Source organism: Terrapene carolina, unplaced genomic scaffold, assembly GCF_002925995.2.
Source record: "Terrapene carolina triunguis isolate 2854851 unplaced genomic scaffold, T_m_triunguis-2.0 Scaffold69, whole genome shotgun sequence".
In the NCBI taxonomy this organism is placed as follows: Eukaryota; Metazoa; Chordata; order Testudines; family Emydidae; genus Terrapene; species Terrapene triunguis.
In genome coordinates, this window is record NW_020664420.1 from 3,251,872 (window position 1) to 3,272,072 (window position 20,201).

Consider the following 20,201-nt stretch of genomic DNA (forward strand, 5'->3'; position numbering starts at 1 on the left):
GCAGAAAAAGGACTTTCTGATGGGGAAGCAAAGGGAAGACAGACTAGCAGTCATGTGACCCTCCAAGCAGTATGTTTCAGGTGGCCAGAGCAGCTGGTAGAGAAGTAAATCACTGTGGGGTAGAGTGGCGGGACTGGGAAATACCCTGCTGGTGGTTCCTGCCCTGCGCCAAGCTCAGCTGCTAGTTCTGACTGGGCTGTTTCTGGGGTAGGCCCAGTCCTTGCGCTGTCAGGGTTGGGTACAGCCTCACCGCTGAGTTCGTGTCTGGGGGGCATGGGGAGCTGCAGAGTGATCTTCCACCTCTGTGCAGACAGTGGCCTGTGCTCCCCAATGCCATGCGAGCCTGTGGACATGGCAGGTAAACAAACCGGCTCGGCCCGCCAGGGGCTTTCCCTGAACAAGCGGAGGCCCTAGTTTGAGAACCACTGTTTTACAGTATATTGGGAGGAAAGTGATACTCCATCCCTCACAGTGGTCTGTTGCATTTGTTTCCATCACTAAACACATGGCTCTGGGGTTCTGCGTTTTTCTTCTTTTTTAGAAAGGCCCCTAGGTTTGTTTGCATTTTTTTCTCATCCCACTATATTAAAACCAACATGTCTACAGAATGGCTGTCAACAGCAAGTTCTTTTGCTGCTTAAGCTAAAGTCATATCCCTTCTGCTTTGCCCGGCAGCTCAAAGGTTCCTAAGTATGAATGGATGAGGTTGTTTTTTCTAATTTCACACCCACTCTAATGCTGTGGGGTCAAAACTATGACTCGACCTCAAATGTTCTTGGGGAAGAAGTTAAAACGGGGCAAAGAAGGGGGAGAGAGAAAATACAGTGAGACGATTTTTAAAAAGGGTGAAAAATGAAGCAGGGTGTAAACTGCTTTACAGTCGCTTCTGCCAATTTTCTCGACAGCTGATGACTTGCATGGACGTTTTAACCAAGATGAAGACACCCTGAAGCAGGCGCCATTTTTAATTCTCAAGAGGATGTCAGAATTTATTCACACTAATAAATGCCTTTTCCTTTGTTACATTATTGTTACTTATTATGATTGGGCTTGAACTAGAACCTAGATGCTCCAACAAACATTTTAGTTCCATTGTTCTAGGTTCTGAACATGTAGAGGTTGCCAAGACAAACAGTTGGGGAAGTGGTAAATAATGAAAAGGACAAGTCGCTGATTCAGAGCAATCTGGATGGCTTGCTAAACTGGGTGCAAGCAAACAATATGTGTTTAAATGGGTCGAAATGTAAATGTATATATCTACGGAAAAAAGAACGTAGACCACATTTACAGGATGAGGGGCTGTTCCCTGGGAAGCTGTGACTCAGAAAGATTTGTGGATTGTGGTGGATAATCAGCTGATCGTGAGCTCCCAACGTAATGTTGTGTCCAAAAGAGCTAATGCAATCCTTGGATGCATATACAGGGGAATCTCAAGAAGGAGAAGAAAAGTTATTTTACATCTATATTTGGCAGTGGTGTGACTGTTGCTAGAATACTGTATCCAGTTCTGGTGCCTGAAAGAGGTTGATAAATTGGAGAGAGTCCAGACAAGAGCCATGAGAATGATTAAAGAATTAAAACACATGCCTTATATTGATAGACTCAAAGAGTTCAATCTATTTAACAAAGAGAAGGTTAATGGGTGACTTGATTACAACCTATACATATGTACGTGGGGAACAAATACCTAATAATTGGCTCTTCAATCTAGCAGAGAAATGTACAACTTGATCCAAGACTGGAATTTAAGGTAGACAAATTCAGATTGGAATAAGGTGTGCATTTTTAACACTGAGAGGAATTAACAATTTGAACAACTTGCCAAGGGTCACAGTGGATTCTCCATCACTGACCATTTTTAAATCAAGATTGGATGTTTTTTTCTGAACTATTTTTGGGAAGTGCTATGTCCTGTGTTATACAGGAGGGGAGACTAGATGATCACAATGGTCCCTTCTGGCCTTGGAATTCATGAATCTGTGAATTGGCCGGAAGCTGGGGTATAAATCTATCCCACATTAGCCTTCCGTGCACTAAGTGTCCGTGAGGACCCTGCTGCCACATACTAAAAGTTCCCAAGTGCACTTTAATCCACTCCCATTCCAAAGCGGGAGTAGCTCAAAGTTCACTGTGGAATTTAAAAACAAGACTGTCCTTCCTCGCAATTATGTAAGTACAGAGGGAGGTAAGTAGACCTTTTAGACTTCTGAGCTTAGCTCACTGGGTGCCACTTTTTAAAATTAATATATCCTAAAAAGTCAGGTAACACTCTCATTACTGCCTAAGTGACTTAGGAGCCTGTCACATTTTCCAAAGGGACTTAAACCCAGATTTTTAAATCTATTTAGGCCATTGCTCCATTCAGCATCACAACACCTAAGTCTCATTTTCAGAAGTAACTTAGACAATTGGGCTTAGGTCCTTAAAGGTATTTATGCACCTAACTCCTATTGATTTCAATGGCAATTAGGCACTGAAATATCTTTGAGGATTAAGCCATAAGAGTCTAAATTTCATTGGCTGTTGATGAGATTTAGGCACTTAAGCGCTTAAGTCTTTTTTTGCAATTGGGGCTGAGGCTCCTAAACAGGGCCGGCTCTAGGCACCAGCTTGGCAAGCAGGTGCTTGGGGTGGCCACTCCGGAGAGGGGCGGCAGGTCCAGCTATTCAGCGGCAATTCGGCGGATGGTCCCTCACTCCCGCTTGGAGCGAAGGACCGAATTGCCGCCGCAGATCACGGTTGGGGGTCGTGTTTTTTTTTTTTTTTTTTTGGCTGCTTGGGGCGGCCAAAACCCTGGAGCTGGCCCTGCTCCTAAATCACGGGTGAAGATTTTACATCATCGCTATAAAACGAAAAGTATAATTTTTGACCAACTTGCTCTCCTGAGAAGAGGGTTAGAAATTAATGACCACTCCTGAGTGAAAGAAATGAGCCTTCTCTTTCATTCCTTTAGCACGACAAACCTGACCGGATGAGACTAGGATTTGGTACTGTCACTTTAAATCGCCTTTGGTTCCTGCATATAACTCTTCTCCTGGGTTTTAGTGCCATATTGTAATGTTAACGTGTAAAACTCTGCATCTGCTGAGGCAGTTGGCTGGAAAAGCAAGTATGTCAACGGTAGTCCCTAGCTGCCTTCACACATATGGATTTTCTGTGTTCAGCTATGCCATCTGGTAGCTAGACCTAGATTCACTCCTCATTGAATAAGGACTATCTACCATATCATTCCTCTTTCAATATGCTACCCGGTTCTATAGCCTTGCTTTATAAAATTCTTCTATGGTGTGTGTGTGTGTGTGTGTGTGCGAGAATGTTCTAGTCATTAGAATATATAGATAAAACACCTTGATGCTGAATACACACACTTAATCCGATAGAAGGGTCATTCAAAATTCAACTTGCAAAGACGATGCTAGAAATTTCATAATGAATATAGCTGTAGATTAGAACTTGGAAATGTACAAAATAATCTACAGATAGACACGGGTATCATCTGAGAAGGACCACTGAAGAGTATAATGAGACTATGGGTTAATTTCCCTGCCTGTCCATTTCCCCTATTTGTGACAATCTTTGTCATGGGACTAGATTAATCGGACATTTTCTTTCCTCGTTACTATTTTTGTCATAAGAACGAGGTGGCAGGATTTTATGGCCTCCTCCGAAAGTGGCTGTAATGGCATTAATTTGACTTTTTCAATATTTAAATGCTTTGGCCAGCTCATCTTCTCTCCAGCCTCTCCGCCAGCCCACTCCACACTACCGTCCGGCTCATCCCTACCCTTGGGATGAATCACAGCATAATGGGGAGCCAGTGAAAATACACATTACTGGTCAGTTTAAAATCTTGGAGCCAGCCACTGTAGAAGATACCCGGAAACAGGCTGCAGCTTTATGCTTCAGATAAAAAAAGATGCAAGAACCAAAAAGAGAGCAGATTAACCCAAGCTATGGTAACTGCTAGCACTGGTACACGTGCAAATACTGATACCACAGGCTTTTATTAGTTGTATTCTAGCTTCCATGCTGTCTCCCAATCCAGCTTCCCATTTAATATTTCCTGCTGTTACCCTCAATTGAGTTTGGGCTGCCTTTGTAATAGACTCTGGGATCTTGGGGGATAATCATCTGAACATGAGCTCCCAGTGCGACATAGTGGCCAAAAGAGCTAATGCCACCCTGGGATGCATAAACAGGGGAATCTATCTTGAGTAGGAGTAGAAAGGTTATTTTACCTCTCTATTTGACACTGGTCTGACCGCTATTGGAATATTATGTCCAGTTCTGGTGCCCAGAATTCAAGAAGGATGTTGATAAATTGGAAAGGGTTCAGAGAAGAGCCACAAGAATGATTAGAAGATTAGAAAACATGCCTTCTAGTGAAAGACACAAAAATCTCAATCTATGTAACTTAACAAAGAGAAGGTTAATGGGTGACTTGATTCCAATCTTTAAGTATGGTCGTGGTGAACAAATATTTAATAATAGGCTCTTCAATCTAGCAGAGAAAGGTATAACATCATCCAATGACTGGTAATTGAATCTGGACAAATTCAGACAGAAAATAAGGTGTAAATACCTTGCACCCTTATGCCATGGTAACTTCTTCTTTCGTTTAACTAATGGCCCCAAAAGACGTTAGAAAATTTTAAATATTGATTTAAAGAATACAAAGAAAACATCTGATTTCACCTGTCTGTCTATGTAGATATCACAGAACTCATCATCATGGTATTTAAGTATTTATTCTATGAGTCCTATCACAGGATAGAACAACCTTTTATGGGTATTTGAAGGAAAGAAAGGAATTAATTTGGGGTAACTAGGAGTTATGAGAGAAATTTAGGCTAAATGTCAGGGGGGGAAGTCTCAGCAAGGAACTCTATCAGACTCTGGTACACATGTCCCAAGAAAAGTAGTGGAAGGACCATTGTTTGACCTATTTAAAATAGGGTAGGTCAAGGCCCTTGAGATTATAGTCCAGGGAGCAATCATGTGTTGGTCAGACAGAGATGGATGCAATGGCCTTCTAGGTATTTTCTTTCTATGGTTATTATGCTTTTTTAAAAAAAGCTGAACAAATATCTCTCTCCCACAAACCCACCCATCCTCCTTGGCACTTTGTCCAATCTCTTACATTACAAGCATGGTTCATCATTGCTTTCCCTATTTGAATTTATTCACCTCCTGGTGACTGCATCTCTACATGATGAAGCAAAACTGCTGGACCTTGAAACAGTTCTAGATTGCGAAGATGACATCGTAGTAAATCCACTTTTGAAGTAAAGCCTAATCAAATATTATAAGTGGATGTGTACCAAACCAAGCTCCCAAGAGTGTTTGTATTATAAACTTGGTTTTTCAAGGCTATGTTTGCATTATAATCAGCCAGACAAGATCACCTCTGTTGTAACTTCCAGCAAAGTCAAGAAAGTTCCATCAGGGATTATCTGGATCCAGTGCATTTATTATAGGGCAGATTACTATATCTATTAGTAAATTGGGAAAGTGTTCTGAGCAGAACCATTAATGATTGTGAAAGTGTTCCGAGCAGAAGCATGTGTATATTTGTAATGCCAGGTGACAATAAGCTTTTTCTCACTCATTTCACTGCAATTTGAAAATGGACCTATTTCACCAGACAAATCTGTGAATGTTTTCTTTGGAAATAAGCCCTTTCACCCAATGCAATCAAACAGTCAGGCTGCTGGTGTGCAGACACTACTGCCTGTCATGCTGACCAATATTGTCTCATTGTCTCTGCCATCTAGGCAGGCTACTTGTCCGGTTTTAAACCAGAGAGTCTTGTTTTTGTCCCCCATCCAGTACTGAGAGAAAACCAGACGTGGGTTTGTCCAGAGTATCAGACGGGGGGGACAAAACAATGGAGAGCACACCGCTCCACCCCTGCCAGCGTGGCCTGGCATGTGCCATATGTGTGAGGTCATGCTGGTAAGGGCGGGGTGGAATGCTCTTCAAAATGGTGCTACATGTGCAGCATGACCTTGCGCACACCGTGTGTGCGGGGCCAGGGTCACGCCAGCAGGGGTGGAGTTGCACCGTTCCCGGAAGTACCGAACTGTTTGATATTCCAGGAATGTGCGAGTGGCCACCCTGCCCCTGTCAGTCTTCATCCGTCTGTTGTCTCTTGTCTTATATTTAGGCTCTTTCTACACTAGCACTTTTGTAGGTATGACATAGGCCACTCAGGGGTGTGAAAAATACACCCCTTTGAGCGACATAAGTGACACAGACAGAAGCGCCGGTGTGGACAACGCAGGAGACACTCTCCCACCGACATACTTACCATCGCTCGTTGGGGGTGGTTTAATGATACCGACAGGAGAGCTCTCTCCCGCCGGCCCAGAGCAGCTACACAGGAGATCTTACAGTGGCACAGCTGCACCAGTACAGCTGTGCCTCTGCAAGCTCGCTAGTATAGACATTGCTTTAGAGTGTAAGCTCTGTGGGGCAGGAAGCATCTTTTTCATTCAATGTTAGTACAGCACATAGCATAGGGGGGTCCTGGTCCATTGACCGGGGCTCCTAGGTGCACCAATAATAATAAAATAATCTATTGCTGAGCAAAGATAGACACCTGAGCAAAAATATGAGCTCAAAAGGTGAGGGTGACAGTTTGAAAATTGGAATTTGAAATTTTGCACGTTTCCAGTGTGAAAATTGCCATTGCATTGCCCAGAACAGGGACGTGAGATGGAAAAGGGAGACAACATTGATTAAGATAAAACAGCAAAGAGCCTCTTCATGTGACATTTCCCAGAAGAACCTTTCACCCGTTTCTGTTCTGAGCAGAGATGGGAGATGAACTGCAGAACTTAGATCCATCTCAAGATTTGAATTTGGAAGACCCCAGAAGTTAGGGGTGTTCTGATCAGGGAGAGGAGATAGGATAGTGCAGCCTTTCCTAGAGCCACGTGTGAAATTTGGAGCTGGGCCTGTGTTCAGTTTTTGAGCCCCGCTCTAAAGTTCAGGAAGGATCATGCTGAAGGTGTTGGGATAGCCTGCTTCTAGTTCTAGAAAGAATGAGGTACAATTCAAATATGCACTTTGGATAATCTCAAATACTGTGGTACCATGCAGGGAGAGAGGCAGTTTCTAAGTTAACCAGAATCCAAACCCATAAGGCATTTGAGGTTAAACCTTACATGGCAACTGGAAATAAATAAGAAGCCAGGGCAGATGATGTAGCATAGGCATAATATATTCACTCTGTCAAATTTGTCTTAAAACCAGACAGCCACATTCTGCAGCATCTTACATGGTAATGGGCTAATGGTGTAGCTCAACACAGAGCACATTTTGCGGTGATCAAATAATGAGGTGACAAAGGCCTGGATAACTGTGGCAAGCTCCCACACCTGAAAGGGGATGTCACAATCTCCTGATCTGTAAATGATCAACAGCAATCTTGGCCACTACTGCTCTCCACAAGCAGCCGGGAATCCAATAGGATCTCCCAGGTTACACAACTGAGTCACAAAGGCTGAGCATAGTCCCACAACTGAGGAAGCAGGTACTGACTACAACATCTCTACTAAAGCTGAAAGGGAGGATGGGTTAGGGCCCTTGCTAAGGCTTACGAGACATAGGTTCAAGGCTTTGCTTTGCTACAGACTATCTGTGTGACCTTGAGAAAGTCTCTTAGCCTCTCCGCTCCCCATCTGTAAAATGGGGAAAATAGTATTTCTCTTCCTAGGAGAGATATTGTGAGGGTGATTACAATAAACATTGTGATGGGTTCAGATGCGACAGTCAGTGGGGCATATAGGATAGATTTATTATTCTTAGTGCCTTCCTCCAAGGCCAAGCAAGACAGTATTCAGCTGGACAAGCCAACTGACTGCATTGGCTAAGTCCTATGAAATAGCAAGGAAAAGCTGACTCACATTGGAGACATCACAGCCAGCTCAACCTTGGTAGCTCCCCCAACAACATTTCATACGTGATAAACAGGAGGTTTGACAAGGAAGAGCCTTGCAATAGTTCAGTGAGTGAAAAAAGAACAGAGCCATTAAAGAAGACCTTGCAAAGGTCTGCAACACCTCAGGCAGTATTGAAGGCAGCTCATGGACCCAGAAGAATCACCATGGAAACTTGTTCTAATCCATCACCAACAGGAAATTCTCATGCTCTTCAACATCCCTGTGATGCAGGTCAGTGTTATACCTGCTTTACAGGAACATAAACTAAGACATAGAGAGGTTAACTATAGAGAGGGTAAGTAAACTGCCAAAAAATAGAGTCATGTAGCTTCAGAGCCAGGAACAGGAGTGCTGGCATTGGCTTCCCAGTTCTAACCACTAGGCAGCAACAATGTATTTAGTGTACTATTGGCATGCTTTGATCCTAAACAGCATCTGATCTCACGAGTTATACTCCATCTGTACCCTGCCTCCCTGTGTTTAGTTAGAGCAGAGGGCAAGCGAACTTCCAACAGGTGTTGAGGTGTTCGGTTGAATGCATTTATCAATAATAACAGTAAATTATTAGTGGAGGGAGTGTATTTCACCAATGAGGATTTGCATTCATTTGCACAGCCATTCACACAGATCCTGTGGTCAAACAGCCAGAACGAAATCACAATGAAGAGATTTAAGAGGCCAGTTCCACCCTGAGCACGTGCAGGGTATCAAGGACTTCCTTCATGGGCGAGAAGGGCACCGCCAGGAGTGAATCACTTGTGAATCATCATCCCTATAAACTTTTCCAGGACTACTAGCTCTGTCATTGCAATGTGAACGTCAGAGCACAGATTTTATATGCATAGCACTGTCATAAATAAATCATAGGGAAATGTAATGAGAAAATATGTAGCGAGAAGTAAAGCAAACCTCTATAAGGAACGTCAACGGTGTTTTATAATTCAATTCAGTGAAGGACTGTGTAAGGAAAAACCAGTGATTTGCATGTTGCGTATTACGGAATTTAAAGAATCATGTACATTTATTGCAAGGCAATATATTAATCAAATGCAGATGACACCATTTAAGATAGCACTTGAGATTTCAAATAAATAAATAAATCATAGGTCGGTATGAGCACTGAAGACAATGGCATATGAAGATGTTCAGTACGTCTTGGGATCTGGCCCTAAATAAACATGATGGAAAAAACATGGGTACCGGGGGAAACACTCTCTTGGGTTTCAGGTTTAAAAGGAGGATTATTTTTGGGATATCAGCACTGAACAAGAACTCAGGAGATCCCGGTTCAATTTCTGGCTCTACCACTGGCTTCCTGAGTGACTTGGGGCAAGTCACGTAGGGCCAGATTTTCAAAATTTCTCAGCGGTCAATAGGTCAGGTTTTCAAAAGAGCTTAGCTCCGGTCTAAGAAGCGACAGAAGGGCTAGCTTCTCAGAAGTGCTCAGTATACGGAGCTCTTTTGAAAATCTGGCAGCATATTCTGGTTCCTAAATGGGAGCTGAGCTCTTCTGAAAATCCGCTCGCAAGGTAGGTACTGAACACTTTTGAAAATCTGACCCTTTTCATCTCTCTTTACCGCAATTCATCATCTATAAAATGGGCAAAATAATTCTTCCATTGTGTGTGTTTAGATCGCAAACTCTTTGGGACAGGGACTGCCTCTTAGTTTTTGTATGGCCATCACCTGGGGCACCTCTACATGCCACCATGATGCTAAATGAACAAATGTCTTTTCAGAGTCTCTCCTGTTTAAAACAAAAAAAAAGCTTGCTTTTTTTTTAAAGCTCTTACTGTCAAGACCCAAAGACAAATTGGCGCCTGATGATGATAGTCATTCAGTTCTGAAACACAGACCATATTGCCTTGATTAAAACCAGATGTACTGTGAGGGCATCCAGGTCATTATAGTATGAACAATATCACAGACATCATCTAGCAATCTATGTCCTCTGACACGAAGTGCACTGTAGCCCTTCTCCTTCAGCCAAAGCAATGACACTCCATGAGTTCGCTTTACATCACACACTGTAAATACTTCTGCTTGTACCCACCTTAAAATTAGGGATAAGGAAAGAGCATTTCTCACTAATGACACTAGCTAGTCTGTTAAATTGTTGCTTTTGTTACATATGTTTTGCTGTGATGTGATATCAAAGCATTACAATTAGTTTTAGCTTTTGAATGTATTCAGATTTCAGTTATCAGTACTTACCTGTCTATGAACTTTGACACTAAAGCTCTGAAATGACCATCTGAACATGAATTATGAAATAAAAGTAAACCCTTGTTTACAGATGAGTAAACTGAGGTTCAAAGAGTGACTTGCCCAAGTTCACACAGCCAGTGAGTAGAAAAATTGAAAAAAGAACCCAGGATTCCCAAAGTCTGTACTTGATAATGGGAGGAATATATAAGGCAAGGAAAAAACATGAAAGAAGTCCCATGAGGTGTCAAGTTCTTATTCAGCTACTCAATTCTTATCTGAATTTAGCAAAACGTTATGAGGAATAGAATGAGGGTTTTATTTCTATTTTTTACTATCTTCTAGCTCAGCATCCATATTTCCATATGCACACACTTTGACATTTCTTCAGGCCATAAACCCAACCTAGCAGAAGACCCCTGTGCAGAAAAGAAAAGGAACAAGAAAAAAATCATCTGTAGGGTAGAACAGGGAAATGAGCTCTGAGCTGGAATAGCCTAAGGCCTTTTTTTTCCCTCCAAACAGCCAAATGCAGAAATAATTTAGGTGTGGAACTTGTTGAGTAGAATACGAACTTGAAAGTCAAACAAGAGTCTCTTAAATATGGAGCTAAAATTAATCTCTAATTGCAGTTCCGTGCTGTAACAATAACAGATAGATTGTACAGTGATGGAACGATATTTTAAAGTATTTTATACTTGGTTTTAGAAGGGAAACAAATCAAATCACATTAAGCTTGTGATTCAGACCCTGGAATGGAACTCAGGAGACCTGGACTCAATTCCTGTTTCTGCCACAGACTCCCTGTATTACCTTGGGAAAGTCATTTAATCTTTCAACCCCTTGGTTCCCCATCAAGAAAATGAGAATAATAATATGTTCCTTTGTCTCGTCTATTTAGGCAATAATCTCTCTGGGCGGGGGCTGTCTCTTGCTGCCTATATACACTGCCTTTCACAATGGGGGCCTAGTCATACTTGAGGCATCTTGGTGATAATAACATCACTATTTGTTGTAGTTTAAAAGCCCCTCTTCCCCTTTCTTTGGAGAGCAGGGGTATTAATATTGTATTTTGGCTAAATTTCCATCTCTGGTAATTGCATTCTGCCTGCCTAATTTCAAACTACAGTTTCTATGGGATGGACACAGGAGGAGATGCATTCCGTCATCCTAACTGGTGTAGGGTTAAATGATTTTTGCTTCAAAGTGGAAACTCTCTGGCATAGCTGCTGCTGAGACTTCCTTTGCTTTTCTTTTTTTAATTTATTTTCAGCAGAGTAAAAACTTTTTTGCCAATCCGGTCCTGAATTAATTAGCTGAAAGCCACTCTCACACCCTTTCTTTCCTCCTCCCTCTATCATTTCCCTTCACAATAGCACCTGCAGTGAGACCCTCAGGGAGCAACAAGACACTGGATTAAGCCAGTTGTAGATTGCATATGTACCCTTTTGCACGTTTTATCGCCTTCTTTCCCACTCACAGAGACTGGATTATCATAGGGGCTGCGTTTCCTCAAAGACAAATCAATGTCACTAGAATCAGGGTTAGAATGCTGCAGGATAGTCTAGAAATAGCCCAAAATGTAAAGGTAGGAAAACAACAGCAAGCCAACTAAATAGTAATGCTATTAATTCCCAGTACACATTCCTTAAGGAGGTATTCTAGAGTGCTAGAGAAGAATCTAAGCACAGGACAACAACAGCCACGTTACAGACGTTTTTACAGGACAACAACAGCCACGTTACAGACATTTTTCTTTCTCCGAGCCATAGAAAAATACAAATAAATATATTATATACAGGGAAACCAAAACTAGACATTTCAGTTCAGGAATGTTGAAGTGTTACATTTTGACTGAAAATGTCCAAACAAAATGTTTATACATTTCAGGACTGAAATTTTTCATAACTTCCTGTTTCATGAAAAAAATGAACATTTGACTTTTTTATCCTGATTCAGGGTGAAAACAAATGTTTAAATATCAGAATTTCCCATGCCCAGCTCTAGCGTATAGTGCTTTGAACAGATAAAGCACTATATGCAAACAAAGGTTTGTTGCTTCAATTCATGCTGGAAGTGATGGGAGTGCATCCAATCACAAAACATAAACTATAACATATAACTCAAATTTTCAATTTGCTAACCTGCAGCATTTGAAAATCATGAGTCAAGCCTCAAAAATAATGAGATCGGCTTAGAAATTATGAGATTTTTTTTTATAATAAATGTTGGATTCATTTTATTCACCTCCTAGTTTCCATAAATTTAGGGTCACATATTAAAACTTTTCTCCACAATCATGAGAGGCAAATTTACACTCCCCCCACCCGCCCGTGTAAGCTAAGATTCTCATAGTATCACATGACTCCAAAAAATGGGGCTTCGGGAAAAACACCAGTTATCACAAATTTCACAATAAAATTCAGCAACACTCAATTTTGAATATTTGTGATCAATCATTGATTAAAATATTGACAAAGATCTGAGTAGTGAACAGATATAGGTAATTATCAATATGCTAGCATCAGAAAAAGAGGCTGAATCCATCTAAGAAGTTCTCAGTTGTGAATTATTCACCCAGCCTACTTCCCATTCGGATTCCCATTCTAGGGCTCATCAGCAGAGGCTCCAAAGTTCAACCCAATGTGTAACTGAACTATCTCCCTTGGAATCATCTGTTACTTTAATGCATCCCAACCTCCGGCTCTTCTTGGTATTCTGCCTTGGTCTCCAGCCAGTGCTCAGCAGCTGCTCGCAGAATTCTAGACCCCGCAACCATCACACTACATTAGAAACATTCACGCCAGAGCAGCAGGACAGCCAAGTGGCAAGGTGACAGTGTCACCCCTACTGAAAGTAAAAAGGGGATAAATCGGCAGTGTCTTATACTTAAGTTTCTGCCAATTTCCAAGAATGAAAAGTGCAATCAAATGGTAGCAAATTTGGTGCGTGTCTGTAAACACGGAACATATGTACAGTGTTGCCACGCATGAGACATCATGCCTGCCATTCCCCAGATGTTAGGAATGGCCTGGAAAGTAAAGCCAGGGCTCAAGTCATTATCCAGTTCTAATACTGCACAAGTGAGGGACTGCAGCCACCAAACACCTGTATTTAGCCAGCCTAAGCTTTTTCCATGAAAAGGCTCTCACTCCATAGCTGCTGAAGACATTTCACGTAAAACAGAAAGCACATACAGCTTGTACCAGGGGCTCTAAATTCAAGCACCTCCCATTTCAAAGGAGAACAGTGTACCTCTGGATCTCCCCCACAGTAGTACTGTGTCGGCCATCTTTACTATGCACACAGACTAACTTCCTGGAGGTCATCCTCCACAATCTTCCCTCCTACAAACAGTGCTCCTCCCTCCAATTCCATGCAGGTTGCTACAGATCAGAGCAGAGTATGTGTGTGAGAGAAAGTCTGGTCTGCGGTACCAGAATGTGGAAGACCCAATGGGTTTAACCCTCAAAATAGGCCAGAACGTAGCTCATTAAAACTTATTCTCTATGAAAGAAGGCCTCTTTCTTAAAGGTGGGATACCAACCTACTTTTGCTTCCCACTTCACTGACTGACACTGAATTTCAGCTGTCCTTCCATTTATCTGTTCAGTGCGTGGAGTTGCCCTCTGTTGAACTCCCTGCCCACTGAGTATCTGGTGCTGCTTCCTGCTTCCTACTCCGCCTGTCCACTTTATTCTTTTATTTCCTCCTTAAACACTCACATGGCACAGATGGGCTCTTATTGCCTGTGACTTTCTAATGGAATCATTAAATGTTAATGATAGCTTGGAATTTAAAAGAAAAAAGGAGACATCTATTAAAGCACTGGTGAAAATAAATACACATATCCAGTGGGGCCGAATGTCTATGTGCTAATCAATAAAATAGTCCACTCTGCTATTTATTGTTTGTATTGTGGTAGCACCTAGAGTCCCTAGCTAGGAATTGGAGACCCATTATGCTAGGCAATGCAATGGTACCTACTTGGTATTTCTTCAAGCCTCTTGAGAGCGAGTATAAATTTGCCCTTGACACAAATCCAGGGAACAACAAGGACAGGAAATAAAGGTTTCAAAGGGCTGAAATAAAGCTACATCTCCACTTAACAGCAGCTAACCCTTTTCAAATGGAAAAATATTCAGAGCCCAAGCAATCAGATCCTTCACAGTGCTCCTCAGGAGGTCTCAATACCACTCACTAACGGAGAGTCTTCAGAATCCTTGTGATGCCTGATATGCCACTATTCCTGTTTAATCAGAACCTCCCTGATGGCTCTGAACCCCTCCTCAAAGGGGGCCAGGAAACATCAGGCAGAGTCTTTGCGGCAGCTGGCCGGCGGAAGTTCCCCTGGTTCATGAGGCCCCCACGTGCTGGTGCAGGGGCTGCAGTGAATGAGCCACACCAGCAGAAGTCCACCTCTGCCCTCCAGGCTTGAACAAATGAGAATAAATGGTTCCAAATATAAAAAGTTCTGAAAACATTCTCATGGTCTGTAAAAGCTTCAGTGCTAGGAGAAGCAACATTTTAGGTTGTTTTTGCTGAGGTAATTTAACTGAGTAAATTAAAGACAGAGTCACATTCCAGATTAGCTTGGATATGTGTATTTATTTTCATTCTGTTGTACAGCACCCTGAGTGCACTGGCATACGTGACATACTCTTTACTAATTATTATTATTATTATTAATGTATTTCTTCTTCCTGCTCCTGCCACAGGTACAGAAACATCTCCTCCTGCTTTCAGTATGTAAAATCCTTTTTTCTATAGTTTTCCAATTCCAGAGCCCAAGAGGAAGAATGCAGCATTAACAGTGCGAAGCGTAAAAAATCACGAGACAAACCCTCAAAAATCATGAAACTTTAAACAAAACTTCTTGTATTTGCCGTCTGGGGTTTGAGCCCTTAGGACTGGCATTTTGCAGCTTTTCTCTGTACCCATAAAGGCTAGAAACTTCCTTTTTTAGTGTTACTGATTTATTTATGTTCAATGAAAGCTATTCTCACTTAGCTCCTGTGTCACTGAAGTCAATGGAAGCTTTGCCACTGACCTCTATGGGTGCAGGGTCAAGCCCTTATTCACATCACTCCAAGAGCTGGGGCTGTCAGGAAAACATGAAATCTCATGAGATTTGTAATAAAAGAATAAGTGGCATCATCCTTCAGGGTAGCTCACTGATTAGAGGGCTCACCTGCAGCTCTGGAAGACCTGCTTCACATCTATGCTTTACCACTGACTTTCTGTGTGACTTTGAGTTAGTCACTTAGGCCCCACTTCCACATAGGCACTTAGGTGTTGTGACACTGAGCCTTATGGCACCTAGACCATCACAGGAACAACACTGTGAGCCACAAAGCTTGAGTGAGGCACCTATCTTCCCCTAGGCAGGGAGCTGCCTACACAAGTCAATAGGAGATGCTGATGAAAGAGGGTGTATCTTAAGCTTTGCTCCCCTTCACAGAGTTAGGAGCTTATGTCTGGGCTGCAGGGAAGCATCCATCTCTGGCCTGGTCTACACTAGGACTTTAATTCGGATTTAGCTGCGTTAATCCGAATTAACCCTTCACCCGTCCACACTACAGAGCCAGTTAATTCGAATTAAAGGGCACTTAAAATCGATTTCTGTACTCCACCTCGACGAGCGGAGTAGCGCCTAAATCGATTTTGTTAATTCGAATTAAGGTTAGTGTGGCCGCACACCACCAAATTACTGTGTTTAAGTTAATGGGGTAGTGTGGCCTCACACCACCGAATTAATGTGGTTAAAAACCGAATTAAGGTGCTTAGTGTGGCCGCGCACAATCGAATTTATACAACCTGTTTCCCAAATTCGAATTATCTAAATTCGGATTAATCCTGTAGTGTAGACATACCCTCTGCTAGCAATGCAAAGTCCTCCCTCTGCTCCATGAGGAGAAGGAAGTAGAAGAGGGATCTGTCAGATGGGTTCTAACCACTCGGTTATAGAGTCATTCTCACTCTTTCTCTGGCTCAATTAATATTTTATTTAACTAAAGTGGACCAACTTCAATAGGAGTGACTGAGGGAGCCCCACATTAGAATAGCCCATAGCCCAGTCGTAGGATATTTGCCAGATCCCTGTTCAAATCTCTTCTTTCTAATAGGCAGAGACTAGACTTGAACTGGGGGCTCTCCCACATCCCAGTTAAATAGCTGAATCACTGGGCTAAAGGTAATAAGGGAAAGCCTCCTCCCCACCCCCAGGCTGGTCTGTGGGGAGCTAGGCAATCTCTGAGCACACAGGCTAGGTGGAGGAGTGCCTATCTTTCCCCGGGTTGTGGAGTGCTCTGGGGTTAAGATAGAAGATAGTCATCCAGATGCCTAGAGCACGAGTATCTTTTTGTTCTCTGTGTGTATGGTGCTTACCACAGTAGCGTTCTGCTCTATGACTGGGGCCCTAAGTCCTAGCATTATACAAATAAATTACGATAATATGCTCCTGCTGCTTTGTGTTGATCACACCAAGGACACATAAATCCAGTTTAACCACTTGATTTATGACTGTTTTTCTTCAACACGGTGGCACATATCAAGCTGGATGTACCCGTGTATCTGGTACAAAGCATCCTGCAGCAAAGGAGCCATCCTCTATGTTTTGGGGACTGATTCTTCTGCGTAAGCTGTTCAGGTGCATTGGTGTGAAAAGTCCAGAAGAAGTGGAAGTTGCTATTTTTACTACAATTAGCAGTGTAATCAGTACAGCTTTGGGAGTGCAAAATACATTTCTCATGCTTCAGTGTAGATGCCTCATGCATCAAGGTTTAAACCAATCTCTATTAAGGATTAGGACGAGACCTTCATGAAGGGCAGCATATGCCATCTCTGTCTACAGAGGAGTTATTGCACCTTCATCTGAAGCATGTGATACTGGCTATTGTCAGAGACAGGATACAAGTTTAGATGGGACCCAACTCTGATCTGGTATGGCAGTTCCTGTGTTCCTATTCCACCTGGTGTATGAACAAACCTGTCAGGTCTGATGAGGAAATCTTTATTCAGATGTTGTGTTGAGACAGAAGAGTAGGCAGTTAGAACATAAGAACAGCCATACTGGGTCAGACCAAAGGACCATCTAGCCCAGTATCCTGTCTTCTGACAGCGGCCAGTGCCAGGTGCTTCAGAGGGAATGAACAGAAGAGGTAAGCATCAAGTGATCCCAACCGAGGCTAGGGACACCATCCCTGCCTATCCTGGCTAATAGCCATTGATGGACCTATCCTCCATGAACTTATCTAGCCCTTTTTGGAACCCTGTTATAGTCTTGGCCTTCACAACATCCTCTGGCAAGGAGTTCCACAGGTTGACTGTGCATTGTGTGAAGAAATACTTCTTTTTGTTGGTTTTAAACCTGCTGTTAATTAATTTCATTTGCTGACCCCTAGTTCTTGTGTTATGAGAAGGAGTAAACAACACTTCCTTATTTACTTTCTCCACACCAGTCATGATTTTATAGACCTCTATCATATCTTAGTTGTCTCTTTTCCAAACTGAAAAGTCCCAGTCTTTTTCATCTCTCCTCATCATTTGATTTGTAAACCAAGTAAATGTAATCCCTGTGACTGAGAGAATAAATAGGGAACCTCTTCCTATCAATTGCACAGAAGTGCTCTTAACCATACCTTAATAAGTTGAATTGTGATGATAAAGATAGATGGAGTGGGGTATTTTCACAGATTTGGGTTCAGATTCTTCCCCTGGTATCAGATCAGTGGAGTGGAGAAGAACGCGAGGATACATTTGGTCCTTTGTATCCAGAAGTGGACATAAAGTCCACAGTATATAGAAAACATTGGTGCTGATTCTGTCTTACCCCGTTTGTACTGTGGTGTCACTTTATAAACTTCAATGGACTTATTCCCAATTTGTGGAACTGAGAGTGGAATCATTCTACTGTGGTGTCTGGCCTAGATGAAAATCATTACTGCATTAAATCACCATTGAGCTCTCAGCTGTTCAACAGTTTAGCCAAGTTGCATAAGCAAAGTTTCCCAGCATCAGCATCTGCCGGGTCGCTGCATCCCACTTCCAGCTGTTCTTCTTGATGAGATCAGGAAGAGAGTGTGTCTGGAATTCTGATTTTCCTTCAGAAGGCAACTGAGTATTTTTTGTGATTTCTTTTTACTCCCCCACCCCCCTTCATTTCATCACTCTCCTCTGGTGGGATTATTTATTTGTTACAAGTCACTTTTCCATCTCTGACTCTGTCATCTCTTCCTGAGGTTTTCATAGATATTATAAATCCAGAAGGGACCATTATGATCATCTAGTCTGACCTCCTGAATAACAGTGGCCTTAGAATTTCACTCATTGATTCCTGCATCAATCCAATAACTTCTGGTTAACTTAGAGCATCAAAGGGGGATGTGATATTTATATAGATATCAAGGATATCCAGAGTTATAATTAATGATAACTAGGACTGTGAAGCGATTAAAAAAATTAATTGCCATTAATCGCGCGATTAAAAAAATTAATCACAATTAATCACGCAATGAATTGCGCTGTTAAATAGTAATAGAATACCATTTATTTAATTTTTTTGGGATTTTTTTACATTTTCAAATATATTGATTTCAATTACAACACAGAAAACGTGTACAGTGCTCACTTTATATTTATTTTTGATTTTAAATATTTGCACTGTAAAAAACAAAAGAAATAGTATTTTTCAATTCACGTAATACAAGTCCTGTAGTGCGATCTCTTTATCATGAAAGTTGAATTTACAAATGTAGAATTATCTACAAAAAAACCCTGCATTCAAAAATAAAACAATGTAAATCTTTAGAGCAGAGGTGGGCAAACTACGGCCCACGGACCACATCCGGCCCACGGGACCCTCCTGCCCAGCCCCTGACCTCCCGGCTGGGGAGGCTAGCCCCCGGCCCCTCCCCTGCTGTCCCTCCTCCCCCGCAGCCTCAGCTCGCTCTGCCGCCAGCGCAATGCTCTGGGCGGTGGGGCTACGAGCTTCTGGGGCAGCGCAGCTGCAGAGTCCGGCCTGACCAGGTGCTCTGTGCTGCGCAGTGGCGACAGCGTGGCTGGCTCCAGCCGGGCAGTGCAGCTGCAGCGCCGCCAGCCACCGGTGCTCCAGGCAGCGAGGTAAGGGGGCAAGGAGGGTTGAATAGAGGGCAGGGGAGTTTGGGGGTGTGGTCAGGGGTTGGGGCGGTCAGAGGGCGGGGAACAGGGGAGTTGAATGGGGGCAGGGATCCCAGGGGGGGCAGTCAGGAATGAGAGGAGGGATTGGATGGGGCAGCAGGGGGCAGTCAGGAGCAGGGATTCCCGGGGCAGTCAGGGGACAGGGAGAATCATAGAATATCAGGATTGGAAGGAACCTCAGGAGGTATCTAGTCCAACCCCCTGCTCAAAGCAGGACCAATCCCCAGACAGACTTTTGCCCCAGATCCCTAAATGGCCCCCTCAAGGATTGAACTCACAACCCTGGGTTGAATAGGCCAATGCTCAAACCACTGAGCTATCCATCCAAGGGATGGTTGGATGGGGCAGGGGTCCCAGGGGAGCAGTCAGGAATGAGAGGAGGGGTTGGAGAGGTGGGGGGCAGTCAGGGGCAGGGGTTCCGGGGTCGGTCAGGGGACAGGGAGCGGGGGGGGGTTGGATGGTGCAGGGATCCCGGGGGGAGCATCAGGGAACAGGGGGGATTGGATAGGAAAGGAGTCCTGGGTTTGGGGGCGGATAGGGGGTGGGGGCAGGACCACGACCCCCTCCCCTAACCAGGCCTCCATACAATTTCCAAAACCTGATGCGACCCTCTGGCCAAAAAGTTTGCCCACCCCTGCTTTAGCGCCTACAAGTCCACTCAGTCCTATGTCAGCCAATTACTCAGACAAGTTTAGCTGCAATTTGCAGGAGATAATTCTGCCCGCGTCTTGTTTACAATGTCACCTGAAAGTGAGAACAGGCGTTCGCATGGCACGGTTGTAGCCAGCGCCGCAAGATATTTACATGCCAGATGTGCTAAAAATTCATATACCCCTTCATGCTTCAACCATGACGGATTCTGCTTGATAACGA